At 40.5% G+C, this 19,743-nt stretch overlaps 1 protein-coding gene across 1 annotated transcript in view; it reads right to left on the reverse strand.

The window, feature by feature from the left end:
• il12rb2 (interleukin 12 receptor, beta 2a) overlaps positions 1-1,974 on the reverse strand; it is a 54,019-nt gene extending 52,045 nt beyond the window's left edge. Inside the window, exon 1 of the mRNA XM_039735517.1 lies at positions 1,194-1,974. The gene's annotated coding sequence lies outside the window, so the exon portion shown is untranslated. The remainder of the gene's footprint in view (positions 1-1,193) is intronic.
• Between the last annotated feature and the right edge of the window lie 17,769 nt (positions 1,975-19,743).

Below are 19,743 nucleotides of genomic sequence, written 5' to 3' on the forward strand. Positions count from 1 at the left end.
CCAAATGCAGCATTTTCCTTAATTTCTTACTACTACCATTTTAATTTCTGGTCTGCTGTAATTGATCGTACAAATGTAAGTGAGCAAAACCTGTAACAGAATGGTGTTCTCTGTAAAGTTTGGTCTTGTCTTGTATTCTTTGCTGAGGAGTTTCCTGCAACCCTGAAATTGGTGGGTTCAGTTGCTGGATGCATATTTTATCGTTTAATTGTTTTTCTGGGAGAAGTCTGTACAACATTTATAAACTTCTCTGTTATTGTTCATTTAATTAATATGTGTGTTTTAAATAAATAAATATATATATAAGACTGATGCATCCAAGAAGACAAGGTCTAACATGTTAAATGTGCAATACTCAGATCATCTCAAACATAGTAGATACTTTCGGGCATACAGGAAAATGAAAAATATATCATACATGATAAAAAGTACTCATTGTAAGTAGATGTGTAAGATGTGATCAGATAGATAGATATGAAAGGTAATAAATGACATATACAAAAGGCACAATATAAAAGATAGATATGAAAGAATATATAATAGACGGACAAAAAAAGTTAAGTTTCTATATAATACACAAGTTTATACATCAAATATTTTACTCATTCAGTTTAGCAAAAAACGACAATGCCTGTAAAGGGAAAAAGATATTTAAAGGAAACCATTTTTATATTCCAACTCTGGTAACTTTTTTTAGCTTGAACAAAACAGAAGACAAATGCTTAGGTCGAGGCGACTTTACTAAGAAATAATAAAGATATTAAAACGAATAGACAGGGCTTTTGAGATTTGATTAGATTAAATTAGATTAGAATTAATTCCAAGGGGGAATTCAGATGCATATAGCTGCGGAAACATAAAAAAAACAAGGATACACACTCACAGGACAAATAATACAGCCAATCTGTCAATTAATCGATAAGCAAATACATCAAAAGTAAAGCACATCAGGTGGAAGTATTTAATTGCTTGATAGCAGTTGGCAAAATGAGTTTAGTGCAATGAATAAAACGAACGGTTCCCGATTTAAAAGTTTGCACCTACGTGCAGCAAAAATGCGTCCCGCTGAACGCATTAACGCAGTAACTAAATGCCATACAGAACTTACTCGAGCCATCTCACATTTGTAAAAGACCCCTTCTGAAAGAGTTGTGAATTAACACGTTTGGCAAAAATAACCGAATTCCACTTACCTCTTGGACGCATGTTAGAGTAGCATGTGCACAGGCGCGAGTTCTTTCCTTTTTCGCCCCAGGTGAGCTCCTTTACTCCGCAGCACAGCTTCTTCCATCGCCGTCCCATTCCATTGCTTTTACGTGTCGTTGTCCCGTGTTCTCCATGAACCAAATATATCGACTGTCCTGTCCTTTAAAACGACTTCACAATATTGCTTCTTGGCAGGGATGCATTTTAAAGAAAATCAAATGTATGTAAACTGCACAAAACGTTCATTTTTTCCGGTCCATCGTTGGACAATTGAAAGGGGCTCCTATCGGCGCCAATAAACACACACTACGATCACTTTTACTCACCAACCCCACTGCCGCGTTCAGAAGTGGCAGTACGGCTTCAGGCAAGGTCTACGAGTACGTTGCTATTTTGAGTAATTCTCCTAAACGGCGGATGATTTAAAAGAATCGCTCGACTTGTGATTAGTCACCACTACCTCCAGCCGCAGCGAGTCACAAGAGCAGGGCGCGCGCTCCCAAAAAGACGCTCGTCAAAGCTTTGCCCGCGCGCACCCAACCAGATGGCTCGCTGACTCTGCGCTCGCCCGCACCTCAAATCGGGATCTTTGTTTCCGTTTCTTTTACTTAATCACTTCATACGCGCACACACATAACTTTATCATTCGTTAGACGCTCCTGCGTAATAAGCGATTTTGAAAAAAAAAAAAAATCGTTTGCTTTGACTGAGTTTAATGCCTGGACGTGCGTGCCATCTTTTTCGCACTGTACATTTTTCTAAGAAGTAGTTGCCGTTTGTGTGTATTAAAAGCAAGCCGTCATTCACAAGGTTGCTTGCGTTTCCGTGTAGTGTTGGTGAGTTCTCTAACACTCAGATGTTCTTTTTTAGAGTTTCTTTTATCTTCGCCTTTCGTGATTATTCTCAGTTTGGCCACAGACATACCCACTTCCTTGGCAAACACAAGGCTTCACAAAGACTCAGTAATACAACATAGCACTCCCAGTGCCGCCTAATAATTTCCCGTTTTCAATGCCATATTGATCATATTAAATGCAGAATGCAGGGCCCTGGGCAGCTGCCCGGGGCCCCATACTAATCTATGTAAGTTGTGACTTGCTGTGAATAAATAAATACGATACTATACTAAAATATAAATATTTGTTATTGTGTTACAAGTGGACATTGGCATTCACCTCTAATTTAGTATCACGGTCACCTCTGCCACCTCACGTGCATGTACAGTATGTGTGCGGATCTCACGCACTACATAACATAAAAGCATTTATGTTAATGTCACTTCAACTCAGTCCTCTGCAAAGAAATTTTACAAATGTTAGTGTTGAACTCTTCATTAATATTAAATAATTCATAGTAATTTCGTACTGTGCCATCTCCGTCTGGTTTTCCAATTGGGTATCATTTATATGTTGAAATTTTTGTTTTTCAGCATTTATTTCTATAGCACATTTTCATACAAACAATGTAGCTCAAAGTGCTTTACATGATGAAGAAAGAGAAAAGAGACAAAAAAAAAAAAATTAGGGAACACTAACTAACATAGAATAAAAGTAAGGTCCAATGGCCAGGGAGGACAGAAAACACAACAAAAAAAAAACTCCAGACGGCTGGAGAAAAAAATAAAATCTGCAGGGGTTCTGAGGCCACAAGACCACCCAGCACCCTCTAGGCATTCTACCTAACATAAATGACCTCTCAATTGGTCCTCATTGTATTCAGGGTTCACATGGAAGAATTTGACGATGACAGTTATGCGGACTTCTGGCCTTTATTCCTTCAATGCAGGGACATCACGGTGCTTTGATCAGGTGGTGGTGGCGCAGATCACCACAACAGAAAACTGGAAAAGGAACAGAAGAGAGAGTAGGGGTTAGTACGGATTTTGGAGCCACCATGAACAATAATGATAATTAATTGAGTATACAGAGCATCAGGATTTAACTAAGATGAAGCTTTGAAAGCCACGTTAAGGTAATGATTTTTCAGCAGTTTTTTACAGAGCTCCACCGTATTAGCCTGGCGATTTTCCTATTGGCAGGCTATTCCAGATTTTAGGTGCATAACAGCAGAAGGCCGCCTGCCTCACCACTTCTTTTAAGTTTACCTCTTGGAATTCTAAGCAGACCCTCATTTGAAGATTTAAGGTAACGATTTGGAATGTAAGGTATAAGACATTCTGAAATATAAAATGGAGCGAGATTATTTAAGGCTTTGTAAACCATCAACAGTATTTTAAAGTCAATTCTGAATGACACAGGTAACCAGTGTAGTGACATCAAAACTGGGTTGATGTGTTCGGATTTTCTTTTCCGAGTTAAGATTCTAGCAGCTGCATTCTGCACTCGTTGCAAACGATTGATGTCTTTTTTTAGTGGTCCTGAGAGGAGTGCGTTACAGTAGTCTAGTCGACTGAAAACATAAGTGTGAATTGATTTCTCATCATCTTGCAAAGTTATAAGAGGTCTAACTTTTGATATTTTTCTTAAGTGAAAAAATGCCCGCACTGCTTTACCCGGGGGCCTATAATGCTATTAAGACGGCCCTGGCTGGATGGCATAAAATGTTCTCCAACTAAACAAATCCGAGACAGGTGTTATTCTTTTCGGCCCTTACAAACTCTACCAATATAATCCTCTTTAATAAAACCCCTGTGTGCGTCCAGGTGTCTGTGTGTGTGTGTGTCTTCTGGTGAAGTGCGCATGCGCGGGGCCACACAGCACGTGTTCAGTCTCTTCCTGTGCATTCCCTGTGCAGAGAGAGAGACAGACACACACACAGGCGCGCACGAGACACACACACAGGCGCGCACGAGACAGACACACACACACAAAGACAGACACACAGGCACGCACGAGACACACACACACACACAGGCACGTGCAAGACACACACACACAGAGAGAGAGACACACACACACACACAGACACAGAAGTGCGCGCTTAAGAGAGAAACACACACACGCCAGAGACAGACACACACACGCAGGCCCGCGAGAGAGAGACACACACACACACGCAGGTGCGCGCGTGCATTGCTGCAATGTTACTTTTCTTGGTTGTTTATTAAATTACGGATTTTTCAAATGTTCATTATTTTCCCTGTGCCTAAAACTCATTAAAAAAGGTGTTTTTAGCGAGCAGTTCGTAGCGCTATAGTCTGAACTCTTGCAGTGTTAGTTTTCTTAGTGTTATTCAATGTTTTTACATTTAGTTTACTACTACGCTGTGCATTCAATGGTATAGTTAACTATATTTGTGCATAAAAACTTAAAAAAATATATTTACATACAGTTCATACAGTCTGGAACGGATTAATTGTATTTACATACAATCCTATGGGGGAAATTACTTGGGTTCACGACCAAATTGTTGAGTTTTGGAACGAATTATGGTCGTGAACCGAGGTTCCACTGTATTACTGTCAGACAAAATTACAGGCATTTTATGGAAATACAAACCAGCAATACTGAGAGAGAAAATTAAAGGCACACAATACAGTGACGCATATTACAGCCTCATACAAGGTCCCTTGCCATTTAATATAGACTGTTCCTACTAATGTTTATGCACTACTGTTCTAGCGCCCGTTATTGTAACGGACTTAATGTCTAGTTGTAAATAATCTGGAATCATTAATTCCATATATTAGGTCACATCTAGGTTTGATTTTTGACTCCAAACTTAAACTTGAAAAACAGATAAATGCTGTCGTAAAAAGCTGCTTTTTTCAACTTAGGACTATTGCTAAAGTCAAACCTTTTTGTCATATAATGACTTACAAAAGCCTATTTCATGTTTTTGTCTCCTCGCGCCTGGTTTAATGCAGCTCTCTCTATGCTGGTGGCGGTTGGTTCTGAATGTGGCTGCAAGGGGACTGGCACCTAAAAAAGAAAGCATATCTGGCTTCCCTGTACTGGCTTCCAGTACAGCATAGGGTGAATTTTAAGATTTTATTATTTGTGTATAAGGTATTGCATGGATCTGATCCTTTATATATTACTGAGCTTTTTACCCAATATCTACCATTCCGGACCCTCAGGTCCTCAGATCAGTTATTATTATGCCTCCCACAGATACTTTGGAAGGTAACAGGTGATCATGCTTTCACAGCAGTGGCTCAGAGGCTTTGGAACACTCCTTAAGAAATTACAGCTTCTTCCTCAATTTACAATTTAAAATCTAAACGGAAAACATATTTTTATTCATTGGCTTTTGGTGCAGACTAAAGGCTTATTCTTAAAATGAGTCTAGATCCATATACAAACACTGCGTGTAGCTTTTAATTTATTTACTTATTTATTTGTATCTATACTATTTAATGTGTTTTTACTGGATATTTGAGTTTTTTTATTGTAAATCACTTTGGTCACCTCGTAGTTGTGTTAAATGTGCTATTTAAATAAAACTGACTTGACTTAATCTAGTCACCTAAATGAGCATCACAGCATTCCAGTCAGATCCCAGCCCAGTTGGTCTCTCACTTTTAAAAATAAAGGTTTCAAAGACGTTCTTCTGTGTGATGCCAAAGGGGTGAAGGTTCCAGAAAGAACATTTACTTATTTATTGGATCTGTAACAGGTGTGACTGGGGGCCGGGTCCCATGCCTGGCCGGGACGCCCCTTCAACACTGGATCCGGGGGAGCAGCCATGGGATGATTGGTGGCAGCCCTCCTGGGTTACATCGGGGCCACAGGTGTGGGACTTCAGGACTCAGACCTGTTGGGCTCCATAGCCACCACCCGGAGGAGCTGAATGGCTTAACGAGCCTCTGTGGGCTGGAATGCACCCGGAAGTGCAGCCTAATTAGGCCAATTACCACCTGGAGCACTTCCGGGAGGGCTACAAAAAGAGCCTGCAGCCACTACTCAAGAGCCAAAATCGTAACGAAGAGGATGAGGCTGCCTGGGAGGAGTGGTGGTGCCATTGGATTGGATTGAATTGAGTGGAGTTAAGTGCTTGTGGGACTGTGTATTGCCTGTGGGGTTCACGGGGAAGACGTACCCCACAGGTGAAGAAAAATAAGAGTCTTTATGCTTTTACACATGCCTCTGGGTCAGTCTGTGCCAGTAATGCAATATCGCGCCTTCATTTTACACAGGGTTAGTAAAATGTTATTTCAGAGCCATTGTGTTTGAGGGTGCAGAGCCCACTTACACGCACAGCCACACAGACATTCACACAGGGGCTAATTTTGAGACCTGAGAGGCATTGTTAAAATCAACTTTTATTAAACATTAATTATTAAATGGATATAATATTGCTGCTTAATATTTAATTCTAAGGTAATTGAAGATTTTAGATGAAAAGTTAACTGCTTATCAACTAACAAGAATGACTAAAAATAAATAGTTGAAACAGCTTAAAACATTACAAAATAAATGCAATCATGCTGTATAAAATTGATTTTGAATTCAGATTAATAATTTCTGTCAGTTTTAAATGACTTCAGTTTGCACAACAGTAATTACATTCAAGTTCAGGTTTATTGCAATGTGTGCATATCAAAAGCACACAAACATAAGATGCAACATATATATATGCCTCGGACTCCCACAGGGCTTCATGAGAGATGGAGTTCTCTACAGCCCTGTTGGGATCTGAGGGTGCTGCCAGGGGGTACTTAAGCTTTTCCTGAACCTGTGTGGGCAGTTCCAGGTGACTTATATAAGGGACCAGCAGAGACTACTCGGTGAGCCAGAGTCAGGAAGAGGAGTGGAGGAGAAGGAGGAAAGAGAAAAGAAAGTAAAGTATTGTGTTTGTGCTTGGACTGTGTTGTGGGCTTGTGGGAATGGGGAAGACGTTCTCCACGAGTGAAGAAAAATAAAAACATTTGTGTTTTTATAAGTGTGCCTCCTGCGTCTGTCTGTGTCGGATTAAGCGCTGGTATAGGGCCATCTATTGTCACAATATATGATATACATATACTGTATGTTATGCCCAGGATGGAGGAAAATTCCTTACCCTCCCAGGATGCCACAACAAAAGGATGGGGGCGCAACACCTTGCTGGGACACCTTATGATTCCCGTGCTGATTGGGATGCCCCAACATTCTGGGTGTCAGTGTCCTTCATGTAGAGTCCCAATCTGGATACCCACAGGGCTACAAGGTAATTGGAGTCTGGAAGTGCAGCCCTTTGGGGTTCCTGGGGGTATGGGAGGGGGTCCTGCCAGGTGAGACTCTCCCTGGCTTTCTTGTAGCTTGGATGTGCTTCCAACTGGGCATGTAACATCACTGGAAGTACTCCCGGGTTCACCTTAAAAGGAGCCTGCTTCCATAGCTCTTGGAGTCAGAGTTGGAAGGCAGTGGGCAGCAGTCAACTGGATGAAAAAATCTGCAGTTTATTTTGTTTATCTATTGTATTATTATGGCATATTACTGGGAAGATTGGGAAGAGGCGTATTAGAAGAATAAAAGCCTTTATTTTATTCATTTAACGTGGTGCTTTGGTGTGTCTATAGACTGGGGATCTCTGGCACCCCCTTGCGGGCACCTACCAAATAATACAACTAGTCACAACACATGTTTGACCCTCATTGGGGCTCATCAGTTATATGCACTTTTGATTCCCCTGGCAGGGATCGAACTGAAACGCCAGGTTAGAAGCCAGCTGCCATAGGGTTAACTAAGAAGATACATGAATAAACAGAAGCAAATACAATACTAAGTATTGTCCTTTTGTAATTTGCATAATTCAATGGAAAGCAGAAATTTAATTGCTATTCTAGCTAGCAAAGCTATCTTGAATAAGTAGAAAAGCCCTGCAAAATATAATGTAGACACTTGCCCAATTCTTGTAATGCAAATCAATGTGATTCACACTAGCGTATTTTGAATTAGGTCTTGTCCCATTTTCAAATTGGTTTGGAGTGTTTAAAAATGAATGTATGGATGTACTCTGTATAGTCTAACAAACTGCATAAGCTTTTCAGTAGCTTTTTTCAGATAACCTTAGACTGTAAAACAATAGAGTAATATCTCTCTATTATAAAAAAAAGTCTTGCGTTAAGACGCGGTCTTTGGAGGAGAGGCAGAGAGACAGAGAGACACTTTCACGTCCCGCGAGACAAAAGGGCAGCTGCTGTACAGGGTTTTAAACATTTGAAGCGCTGCACAAAATGCAGATCACGCGGCACAGCAGCAGCAGCAACCCAGCAGCTGATCGAGCAAAGAGGAGGTAAATAAACTACTATTATTTGTTTCCCATTGTATCACCCATTAAGAGGGGTTTCAGAGGAGCGACCGCATCTCCTTAGATTGCGTTCAGCCCACCTCTTCACATAGGTGTGTAGTGCTGGTGGGGGGGGCGGGAGGTTCGGCGAAGTGCAGATCATGTGGCACAGTAGCAGCAGCAGGCCAACAGCTGATCGAGCAAAAAAAAAAAACTGCGCTTGTTTCCCATTGTATCACCGTTTAAGAGGGGTTTCGGAGCAGCAGCCACGTCTCCTTGGGAGGCATTCAGTCATCCTCTTCACAATGACGCGTATCGCTGGCGAGGTGGGGAATGGTGTTGGTGAGCGAAGCATTTATATGCTTTACTCACTGCTCAAAACTCTTTATAAAAGTGAGGTGGGGGCCATTTCATCCACCACTAATAAGCAACATCCACCTGGATGATGCAACGACGGCCATTTTTGTGCCAGTATGCTTACCACACATTAGCTGTTAGGTGGTGAAGTGGTGAGAAATAATTAGCCAATTAGAGACAGGGGTTGATTAGGAGGCCAAAATGACTAGGCTGTGGTGGGCAGTTTAGCCAGGACATCAGGATACACTCTACTCTTTACAAAGGATGCCCAGGGATCTTTCCTAACCACAGAGAGTCAGGACCTCATCTGAAGGATGGTGCTATTTTTACAGCACCATCTCCGAGTCATATCACTTGGACTTTGGGATCCAGACACAGACCATAGGGTAAGCACCACCCTGCTGGCCTCACCAACCTCTCTTCCAGCAGCAACCCAGGGTTTTTCTAGATGATTTCCCATCCACGTACTGGTTGGGCCTGAACATGCTTAGTTTCAGCTGGACTGATCTTGAACATGAAGTGAATTCAGCTTACAACTCCTAATGTTGCCATAATATGCCTTTGCTTCATTCCTCCTTAATACTTATATTTCCGCTTTGGAGACAGACACCAAATAAGGGTGCCATGGAAAATATGAAACTTCTTGAATATTCCTCATAAACCTGAATACTGCAGAATTCTAGTTCACATAACCGGTCTGGCCAATAGGGGGAGGCAGCTTGATGGCCGAGGCCTCCAGGACTCTGAACAAATCCAAATCTTATTATGTGATATCATCTACCTGTTAAATTCTGCTCTGTACTTGTAATATTTCAATTGTATTGATGATTCCTTGTGTTCTGGTCTGTGTATTGTATTGTATTGACCCCCCTTTTTTTGACACCAACTGCATGCCCAACCTACCTAGAAAGGGGTCTCTTTTTGAACTGCCTTTCCCAAGGTTTCTCCCGTTTTTTCCATACTAGGGTTTTTTTGGGTGGGACTGACAGGCGGATCGGTGCGGCATCCGCAGTAATGCGGGCTCTGCATCGGTCTGTCGTGGTGAAAAAAGAGCTGAGCCGTAAGGCAAAGCTCTCAATTTACCAGTCGATCTACATTCCTACCCTCACCTATGGTCATGAGTTATGGGTAGTGACCGAAAGAACGAGATCGCGAATACAAATGGCTGAAATGAGTTTCCTTCGCAGGGTGTCTGGGCTTTCCCTTAAAGATAGGGTGAGGAGCTCAGTCATCCGGGAGGGGCTCAGAGTAGAGCCGCTGCTCCTCCGCATCGAGAGGAGTCAGATGAGGTGGCTCGGGAATCTGATCAGGATGCCTCCTGGACGCCTCCCTGGTGAGGTGTTCCGGGCACGTCCAACCGGGAGGAGGCCCCGGGGAAGACCCAGGACACGCTGGAGGGACTATGTCTCCTGGCTGGCCTGGGAATGCCTTGGGATTCTCCCGGAAGAGCTGGAAGAAGTGGCCGGGGAGAGGGAAGTCTGGGCTTCTCTGCTTAAGCTGCTACCCCCGCGACCCGACCTCGGATAAGTGGAAGAGGATGGATGGGTTTTTTGGGAGTTTTTCATTGTCTTCTTAGAGTGTTAAGGCTAAGGAGCTGTCAAGAGGCAGGGCCTGTTAAAGCCCATTGCGGCACGTCTTGTGTGATTTTTGCCTATACAAAAATAAATTGTATTGTATTGTATTGTACATACAAGGCTGCAGACTGAGCAAGTCTTCAATTTACTTCCTCGATGAAAGAAACTTCTACAGCTGGAAGATCAGATTATAAAAGTGTCTGTTGGTACAAGTGGGTGCCATGCAGAAAGTTCTATTCTGAACATACAGTACCTGTATAGGCCTCAAATGATGTGATAATGAAAATAACAAATCCTATAGATTATAACCGTCATGCTAAGGAGTATAATTATCTGATGAACTGTGAAATGTATTAAGGATTTCATAACTCATTTTTTCTCTAAATTTGCTCTTGCAGGTTATTAAGTGATAAAAGGTGATCAAAGTCATTATGTCCTACTGCAGTTCCAGCTCTTGAATCTGTGGGTATTTCCAATGAAGGTATTTGCCATTCTTTTCCTGCATTTTCTAACCACGTAAATAAGGTAAGAGCAGGATGAGCAATAGCCCAGTGACACAGAAGAAGAGTACATAATGAGCAAAAGCCCAGTGACATAAAAAAGAAGAACTAACAAAGATCAGAGAGTTTGACAGTGAACTCACTGAGGGTTGATGGATGAGCAGCAAATGACAATTTAGGAGAAGGGTCTCACTTTAGTTCACACAGCCCCAGATACATGCAGGTGTGTAAGGCCATATTTTATATGAAAACTGGACTTGGCTCTAAAATATTTAATAAATGATTTTTTTTTTGCAGCTTTGTACATGCTGTCATGTATGACACAGAGTGAGATACACTGGTATTTTGTAACTTGAAATATTTTTTTCAAGTCAGGCTACATTTCACACAGGAAACCACTTATTCTGCCTCAAAATACATTTTTACGCATTTCCAGCAATGATGTTGCAGCCCTTGTGGTGCATCTTACTATATTCAGTTCAAAACAATACCAAAATAATATAAACATATAAACATTTATTTTACTTTAAATATTTAAATATAATTATGCCATACATGCCAGTGATAAATTGTAAATGCAGTTTTATAGAGTTAGTATTCCATTAACACCACCCATTTGTTAATCATGCTATCCTTTTCTTGCTTTCTCAAGAAAAGTGTCATAAATGGGAAACTGAAAATAACAACTATCTGATTATCATAGGCACACTTTTTTTTAACACATTTTGTTTATTACTAAACAGCACAACATTGAGCAGGTTAAAAAAAATGGATGAATGGTTGGATTAATCTAGATAAGAAAATAATCTAAAAAGAAAACTTAGAAGATAACTGTGACTGTTCTTTTTATTTTTAGCCAAGTCAGCAGTTTTCCCTTCTTTTTAGCTTTCTTTCCTTTTTGTCATTCAGGTGTGAATTTAAGTGAGTGTTTGTTGTTTGTTATAATATAATATTTATTTATTTTTTTATTGAGCTTCTCTACAAATTTCCCCCAGCGGACAAATAAAATGCAATCTATCTACAGTGGCAAGAAGTTTGTGAACCCTTTGACAATAACTTAATTTATGCATAAATTATAATAACAAATTTATAATAACGAACAAACACATTCTGTTCTAACTAATAACACACAAATTATTGTATTGGTCTTGAACATATTGAATACATCATACAGTGTACTGTAGGTTGGGAAAGGTATGTGAACCCCAAGGCTAATGACTTCAACAAACGCTAATCAGTGTCAGGAATAAGCAAACTGGGAGTCCAACCAATGAAATGAGATTGGAGGTGTGGCTTACAGATTGTTTGACCTAATAAAAAGAGACTCGGACATTTAGAGTTTGCTATTCACAAGAAGCATCTGCTGATGTAAAGCAGAACTTGCAGAAAATCAGATCTCAGGAGATCTACGACCAGGAATTGTTGATCTACATAACAATGGAAAAAGGCTGAAAAGTCATTTTAAGCAGTTTAGATGTTCATCTGTCCACAGTTAGACAAATTGTGTATGAATGGAGATGATTAAGTAATGTGGTTACTCTTCCTAAAAGAGGACACCTGCCAAGATGACTCAAAAGGTACACCCAGAATGCTCAGTGAACAAGTCAACATCTCTTCATGAGTCTACCATTCACAAAACATTGAACACACATTGTGTCCATGGCAGAACACCAAGGAAGACTCTTGGAAAAAAAAAAAAAATTCTCCATACCTGAAGGTTGCTAAAGACCACCCTGACACTCTAACATGCTATTGGGAAAATGTTCCATGGAATGATGAAGCTAATGTTGAATTGTTTGAAAAAAATATGCAGAAGTATGTATGGCATCAAAAGGGCACAGTATACCAACACAAAATGATAAAGTACAAGGCAGGGAGAATCATGATTTGAGGCATCTTTGCTGCCTCGGGGTCTGGACAGCTTTCCATAATCAAGAGGCAAATGAATTCCCAAACTTATTAAGGTATCCGACAGTGTAATATCAGATTCGCCTTCCACCACCTGAAGCTCAGTAGACATTGGGTGATGCAACTGGACAATGACCCCAAATATCAAAGTAAATCTACCAGAGAATAGCTCCAAAAAGGAAACTATGTCTTTTAGAGTGGCCCAGTCACAGTCCAGACCTTAACCCAATAGAGATAATGCGGAATGACATCAAGAGAGCTGTTCACACCAGACATCTTAAGAATATGGCTGAGCTGAGGCAGTTCCATAAGATGGTAGGGTTCAGACTTCTTCCCGAATCGTGTACAGGTCTGATCTGCATTTACTGAAAGTGCTTATCTGAGTGTTATAGCTGCCAAAGGAGGTTCAACCAGTTTTTGAACAAAGTATTCACTTACTTTTTCCATGGCACATTGTGAATGTTCTACGGTCTATCTATCTATCTATCTATCTATCATATAGTGCCTTTCATGTCTATCTATCTATCTATCTATCTATCATATAGTGCCTTTCACATCTATCTATCTATCTATCTATCTATCTATCTATCTATCTATCTATCTATCTACAGTGGTGTGAAAAAGTATTTGCCCCCTTCCTGATTTCTTATTCTTTTGCATGTTTGTCACACAAAATGTTTCTGATCATCAAACACATTTAACCATTAGTCAAATATAACAAAAGTAAACACAAAATGCAGTTTTTAAATGATGGTTTTTATTATTTAGGGAGAAAAAATCCAAACCTACATGGCCCTGTGTGAAAAAGTAATTGCCCCCTGAAACTAATAACTGGTTGGGCCACCCTTAGCAGCAATAACTGCAATCAAGCGTTTGCGATAACTTGCAATGAGTCTTTTACAGCGCTCTGGAGGAATTTTGGCCCACTCATCTTTGCAGAATTGTTGTAATTCAGCTTTATTTGAGGGTTTTCTAGCATGAACCGCCTTTTTAAGGTCATGCCATAGCATCTCAATTGGATTCAGGTCAGGACTTTGACTAGGCCACTCCAAAGTCTTCATTTTGTTTTTCTTCAGCCATTCAGAGGTGGATTTGCTGGTGTGTTTTGGGTCATTGTCCTGTTGCAGCACCCAAGATCGCTTCAGCTTGAGTTGACGAACAGATGGCGGACATTCTCCCTCAGGATTTTTTTGGTAGACAGTAGAATTCATGGTTCCATCTATCACAGCAAGCCTTCCAGGTCCTGAAGCAGCAAAACAACCCCAGACCATCACATTACCACCACCATATTTTACTGTTGGTATGATGTTCTTTTTCTGAAATGCTGTGTTCCTTTTACGCCTGATGTAACGGGACATTTGCCTTCCAAAAAGTTCAACTTTTGTCTCATCAGTCCACAAGGTATTTTCCCAAAAGTCTTGGCAATCATTGAGATGTTTCTTAGCAAAATTGAGACGAGCCCTAATGTTCTTTTTGCTTAACAGTGGTTTGCGTCTTGGAAATCTGCCATGCAGGCCGTTTTTGCCCAGTCTCTTTCTTATGGTGGAGTCGTGAACACTGACCTTAACTGAGGCAAGTGAGGCCTGCAGTTCTTTAGACGTTGTCCTGGGGTCTTTTGTGACCTCTCAGATGAGTCGTCTCTGCGCTCTTGGGGTAATTTTGGTCGGCCGGCCACTCCTGGGAAGGTTCACCACTGTTCCATGTTTTTGCCATTTGTGGATAATGGCTCTCACTGTGGTTCGCTGGAGTCCCAAAGCTTTAGAAATGGCTTTATAACCTTTACCAGACTGATAGATTTCAATTACTTCTGTTCTCATTTGTTCCTGAATTTCTTTGGATCTTGGCATGATGTCTAGCTTTTGAGGTGCTTTTGGTCTACTTCTCTGTGTCAGGCAGCTCCTATTTAAGTGATTTCTTGATTGAAACAGGTGTGGCAGTAATCAGGCCTGGGGTTGGCTACGGAAATTGAACTCAGGTGTGATACGCCACAGTTAGGTTATTTTTTAACAAGGGGGCAATTACTTTTTCACACAGGGCCATGTAGGTTTGGATTTTTTTCTCCCTAAATAATAAAAACCATCAGAAACATTTTGTGTGACGAACATGCAAAAGAATAACAAATCAGGAAGGGGGCAAATAGTTTTTCACACCACTGTATCTATCTATCTATCTATCTATCTATCTATCTATCTATCATATAGTGCCTTTCACATCTATCTATCTATCTATCTATCTATCTATCATATAGTGCCTTTCACATCTATCTATCTATCTATCTATCATATAGTGCCTTTCACATCTATCTATTTATCTATCTATCTATCTATCTATCTATCTATCTATCTATCTATCTATCTATCTATCATATAGTGCCTTTCACATCTATCTATCATTCTATCTATCATATAGTGCCTTTCACATCTATCTATCTATCTATCTATCTATCTATCTATCTATCATGCACACATAGAAACTTTTGGCATTCCATATAAGTAGTGGTCGCTTTGGTAAAGCAACTTACTGACAGAAAGTGGTTACATTTATTTGGGCAGATGAGTTAATGAAGCAGTTCACAGCTATTATTTTAACTGGCATATATACAAATCACAGCCATAACCTTACATCTATAATTCTACCGATTATGACCTGAAAGTCAGACCACAGCGACTTTAAAAGAGAGATTGTTATGTTTGTTGAACGTGTATTTCAGTAACAGTGAAAACAACTCAGCCTGATGATGATTCATAAAGAACCATGTATAAGGTCAAGTGTTAATTAATCTTTAAGAGCTAAGAACTTGTACTTATTGGTTCCTGTAATGTCCATGGTTTTAGTTATGACTAAAGAGGTAAGAAAGTTAAAATAATTTAACTGCAGATTTAAATCAAGAGAATAATGTAAACAAGCAAATCAGGAATAGTCTGTTAATGAACTTTACAGAGTTGTAGGTCATTGCCAGGATATTTGAGTTCACTTTCACAGTGGTACAGACTGCACACGCATTGGATTAACCAGAAATGAAGGAGTATGATTAATTTAGATATTTCACAATGCATACAAACCAGCCTGTCTGATGTCATATATGACCCAATGCCTATTTAGTGAATTTATGTTGATGTTTTTACCCCTTCCTGTACTTTACATTAGTAACAGAAGTATTGTCCAATTATTGACATCCTCATGAAAGTATAGCAGACATTGTTGATGATCAACATGAACGAGCAGAGCAGGAAAAGTCTTTATTTACATTAAGAAAGCAGTTGTCTGGTGTGACATTGATGTTAGCTAGTAGTGAGTCTCTATGCGTCTCTCATTGCTTGGCAGCACGGACTCCAGCTCATTACACAACAGAGTGCCATGGATAATATTAATTTTGCTACTTAAATTTGTACTCTTGCTTTGTTTTTTATACTTCCTTGAGGTGATATGCTTCATGAATTGAGATATTCTGTATAATATAAACATTATTGTTTGATAATTGTGTTTGTAAGAATTGCTTTTTTTTATTATCCGGCACCTTCTGACTCATTGCTATGAGAAAACCCACACATACTGTAAGATCTACTGTTCAACTCGCCTTGATAGCTAGTTAAGCAAGACATCGAGATTTTTGGCACTAATTCTGAGGACTTTTTGGATCACATTTTGTGCAGGAAATTACACTCTTATCATAAAGTAGCAACCAAAAGGCATTGTGAAAGATGGCCGGCAGTTTATCCCAGCCAACACCCCCAGGCCGCTAGATGGAGTCCTCCCTGCAACATGGAGGTGCCCCGAATTCCCGCAGGGCATCATGGACAATGGAGTTCGGCTTCACAGCCCTGCTGGATACCGCGCGGACCGCCAGGGAACGCTGCAGGGAGGCACAGGGATTTATATTTTCCTTATAGCCCGGAAGTACTCCCTAGTCATGGGGACGGAAGAAATGAAGTACTTCCTGGCTGAAGAAAAAGTAGAGTTTTCATCTGACCCAGAAGTGCTATGGAATCACATGGACTGAAGGACAGAAGCACTTCCGAGTCGAGCACTATAAAAAGGACTATGAGAAACCCAGCAGACTGAGCCGGAGTTGGGAGGGAGTATGACGGAGCTGCTGGGTGGAGAGGAGGATTGATTATTGTTGATTTATTAATATTATTGTGTTGATTATTGAGTATTGTGGAGGTGGAGGTGCTTTGTGCACAGTATAGAAGAAATTAAAATTACTTCTGATACTTTTACCTGGTGTCTGGACGTCTTGACTGTGGGTTACATGGGGCAACTGCGAACCCTAGTGTCACAGCATCTACAGTAAAAGTGAGGAGCAAGACCTGAAGTTGCATGCCACATCAAATGACCCATGGGGTTCAACCTACCCTAATGTGCTATGAATGATCAAAGTTACTCCTTTTCACAAAACGTAAAAAAAATTAGGATTGGTAATATAGGTATGTGGGGTGTCATTTTATGTGATTTCAAGGTTGTTGATCATGGATATGATAAGACAGGGAGATTCACTTGAAAGAGGAATATTCTGTAATAACTGTTGCTAGGACAAAGCAATCTGAACGAAACATGCAATGTGCTCCTCAGTATATGGAGCAATGAGGTAGGTGCCAGACAGCTGTCACGATGTATAACCTCCATTTGCAAATTCTGGGTGCATAACACCCGTACCCCTTCACTTAGTCACCTCATCGGGATGGTGGTGTTCAGTATGTAGCAGCGCCTCTTCATGGTGTGAACCTATTGGATCTCCAAACGATGTCAGAATCAAGTAGATGATCATGAGTTAACGGAAGGTTACTCCTTGCAAGATGGAGCAACATGTCACACATCGGCAAGGAGCATGGCAGAAATGGAGTCCTTCTCCGGCAACAGGGTCATTTCAAAGGGGCAAAAGGGCCACCACGGTCGCTGAATCTGACACCACCAGACTTCTTCCTTTGGGGTCTGCTCAAAGGAAAAGTCTATCGTAACAAGCCTTGCACTGTGGATGATTTGAAGGAAAACATCCAATGTGAAATTGCTGCTATTCCCCCTGAGACGCTTGCTGATATGTTTAGGAACAAGGAGCGCCGCGTTGAAATGTTTCTGGCGGAAAATGGAAACCATTTCCAGCATTACATGTAATGCAATCGATTACACAGACGTCAAGGTATAGAGCGGATTTTTTTGGCTCAGATTGCTTCATCCTAACGGGAGTTACAACAGAATATCTGGGGCCGCTTTTGAGCCAATCTCTCTGTATTATTGACATTTCATTCTTTAGCGGTGTTCCTAGCCCTCTAAGAGCCAGTCTCAAAAAATGGTATTGTTTTAGACTATTTCAAGGTCAGTGATTACAAATATGATTGTTTTGTTAATAGCGATACTTTACTAGGTGTCTAGCCCACTATATATCTCTATCACAGGTGAAATATAACAGATTTCTGTCACAACTGAGAATATGTAAACTTTAAACATTGAAACAGAAGCACACATTTTAATATTTCAAATATTTGACAGGGCTCTTTTTGTTTAGATAGATAGATAGATAGATAGATAGATAGATAGATAGATAGATAGATAGATAGATAGATACTTTATTAATCCCAAGGGGAAATTCACATAATCCAACAGCAGTATACTGATACAAAGAAACAATATTAAATTAAATAGAAATAAAAATGAAAAGAATTAAAATAAAATTAATGTTCGCATTTACTCCCCCGGGTGGAATTGAAGAGTCGCATAGTGTGGGGGCGGAACGATCTCCTCAGTCTGTCAGTGGAGCAGGACGGTGACAAAAGTCTGTCACTGAAGCTACTCCTCTGTCTGGAGATGACACTGTTAAGTGGATGCAGTGGATTATTCATGATTGACAGGAGTTTGCTTAATGCCCGTCGCTCTGCCACAGATGTTAAACTGTCCAACTTTACTCCTACAATGGAGCCTGCCTTCTTAACAAGTTTGTCCAGGCGTGAGGCTTCTTTCATCTTTATGCTGCCACCCCAGCACACCACCGCGTAGAAGAGGGCACTCGCCACAACCGTCTGGTAGAACATCTGCAGCATCTTACTGCAGATGTTGAAGGATGCCAACCTTCTCAGAAAGTATAGTCTGCTCTGACCTTTCTTACATAGAGCATCAGTATTGGCAGTCCAGTCCAATTTGTCATCCAGCTGCACTCCCAGATATTTATAGGTATGCACCCTCTGCACAGTCACCTCTGATGATCACAGGGTCCATGAGGAGCCTTTGCCTCCTAAAATCCACCACCAGCTCCTTGGTCTTGCTGGTGTTAAGGTGTAAGTGGTTTATTATTTTCTGCTACCTCACGAAGTAAATCATTACATTTCTTATCAATAATTTGGGCAGCTTATGCTAATTCAGACTTTTTAGGTATTGCATGTGCTAAATATGTATGTTAAGTTGATTAAAAACTCTCAAGTGAGAGTGAATATACAGTACGCCTGACAGTGACCTGAAATAGACTGGTGCCCTTTCTAGGGTTGGTTTCTGCCATGTACCCTGTCGTGCTGGGATAGACATTAACCCCTATGACACTGAACTGGATTTAGTGGGGTTGGAAATGGAAAGGTGGACAATCTAGCCTACCTAAAACTTTCTATTTTTGTTATGAGTCCTTAAGTTCTTTACTTCTTCACTGTGCTTCTGACTTTTTTTGTTTTTTATTTATACTATTTTGGAGTCAAACCTTGCCTCCACTGCATCTTGTGGTGCTGTTTTCTTTAGGCCCATAAGAGGTGCTATGAATTTAGAACTGGTTCTAATTACTTCCACGGTTATGTTTGTATTTTTGGTCCATCCAGTTGAAATGAATTTCTTGGGTCTGGAGAAGTTCCGTTTTTTCTGCTGGCCTCCACAAATCTAACCAGTTTTGCCTAAGATACTGTCGCAGGTTCTTATCGGAACATGCACTTTGCCTGTGATGGCTTTTTTTATACTAGATATCAGATCGTTCTATACTCAGGTATAGAAGTAAGGACAGAAAATTATGTTTGTATTAAAATTAGGCTTTTAAAGTGTGAAGAACATTACTAAAG

This window comes from Polypterus senegalus, chromosome 14 (assembly GCF_016835505.1).
Source record: "Polypterus senegalus isolate Bchr_013 chromosome 14, ASM1683550v1, whole genome shotgun sequence".
Lineage (NCBI taxonomy): Eukaryota > Metazoa > Chordata > Cladistia > Polypteriformes > Polypteridae > Polypterus > Polypterus senegalus.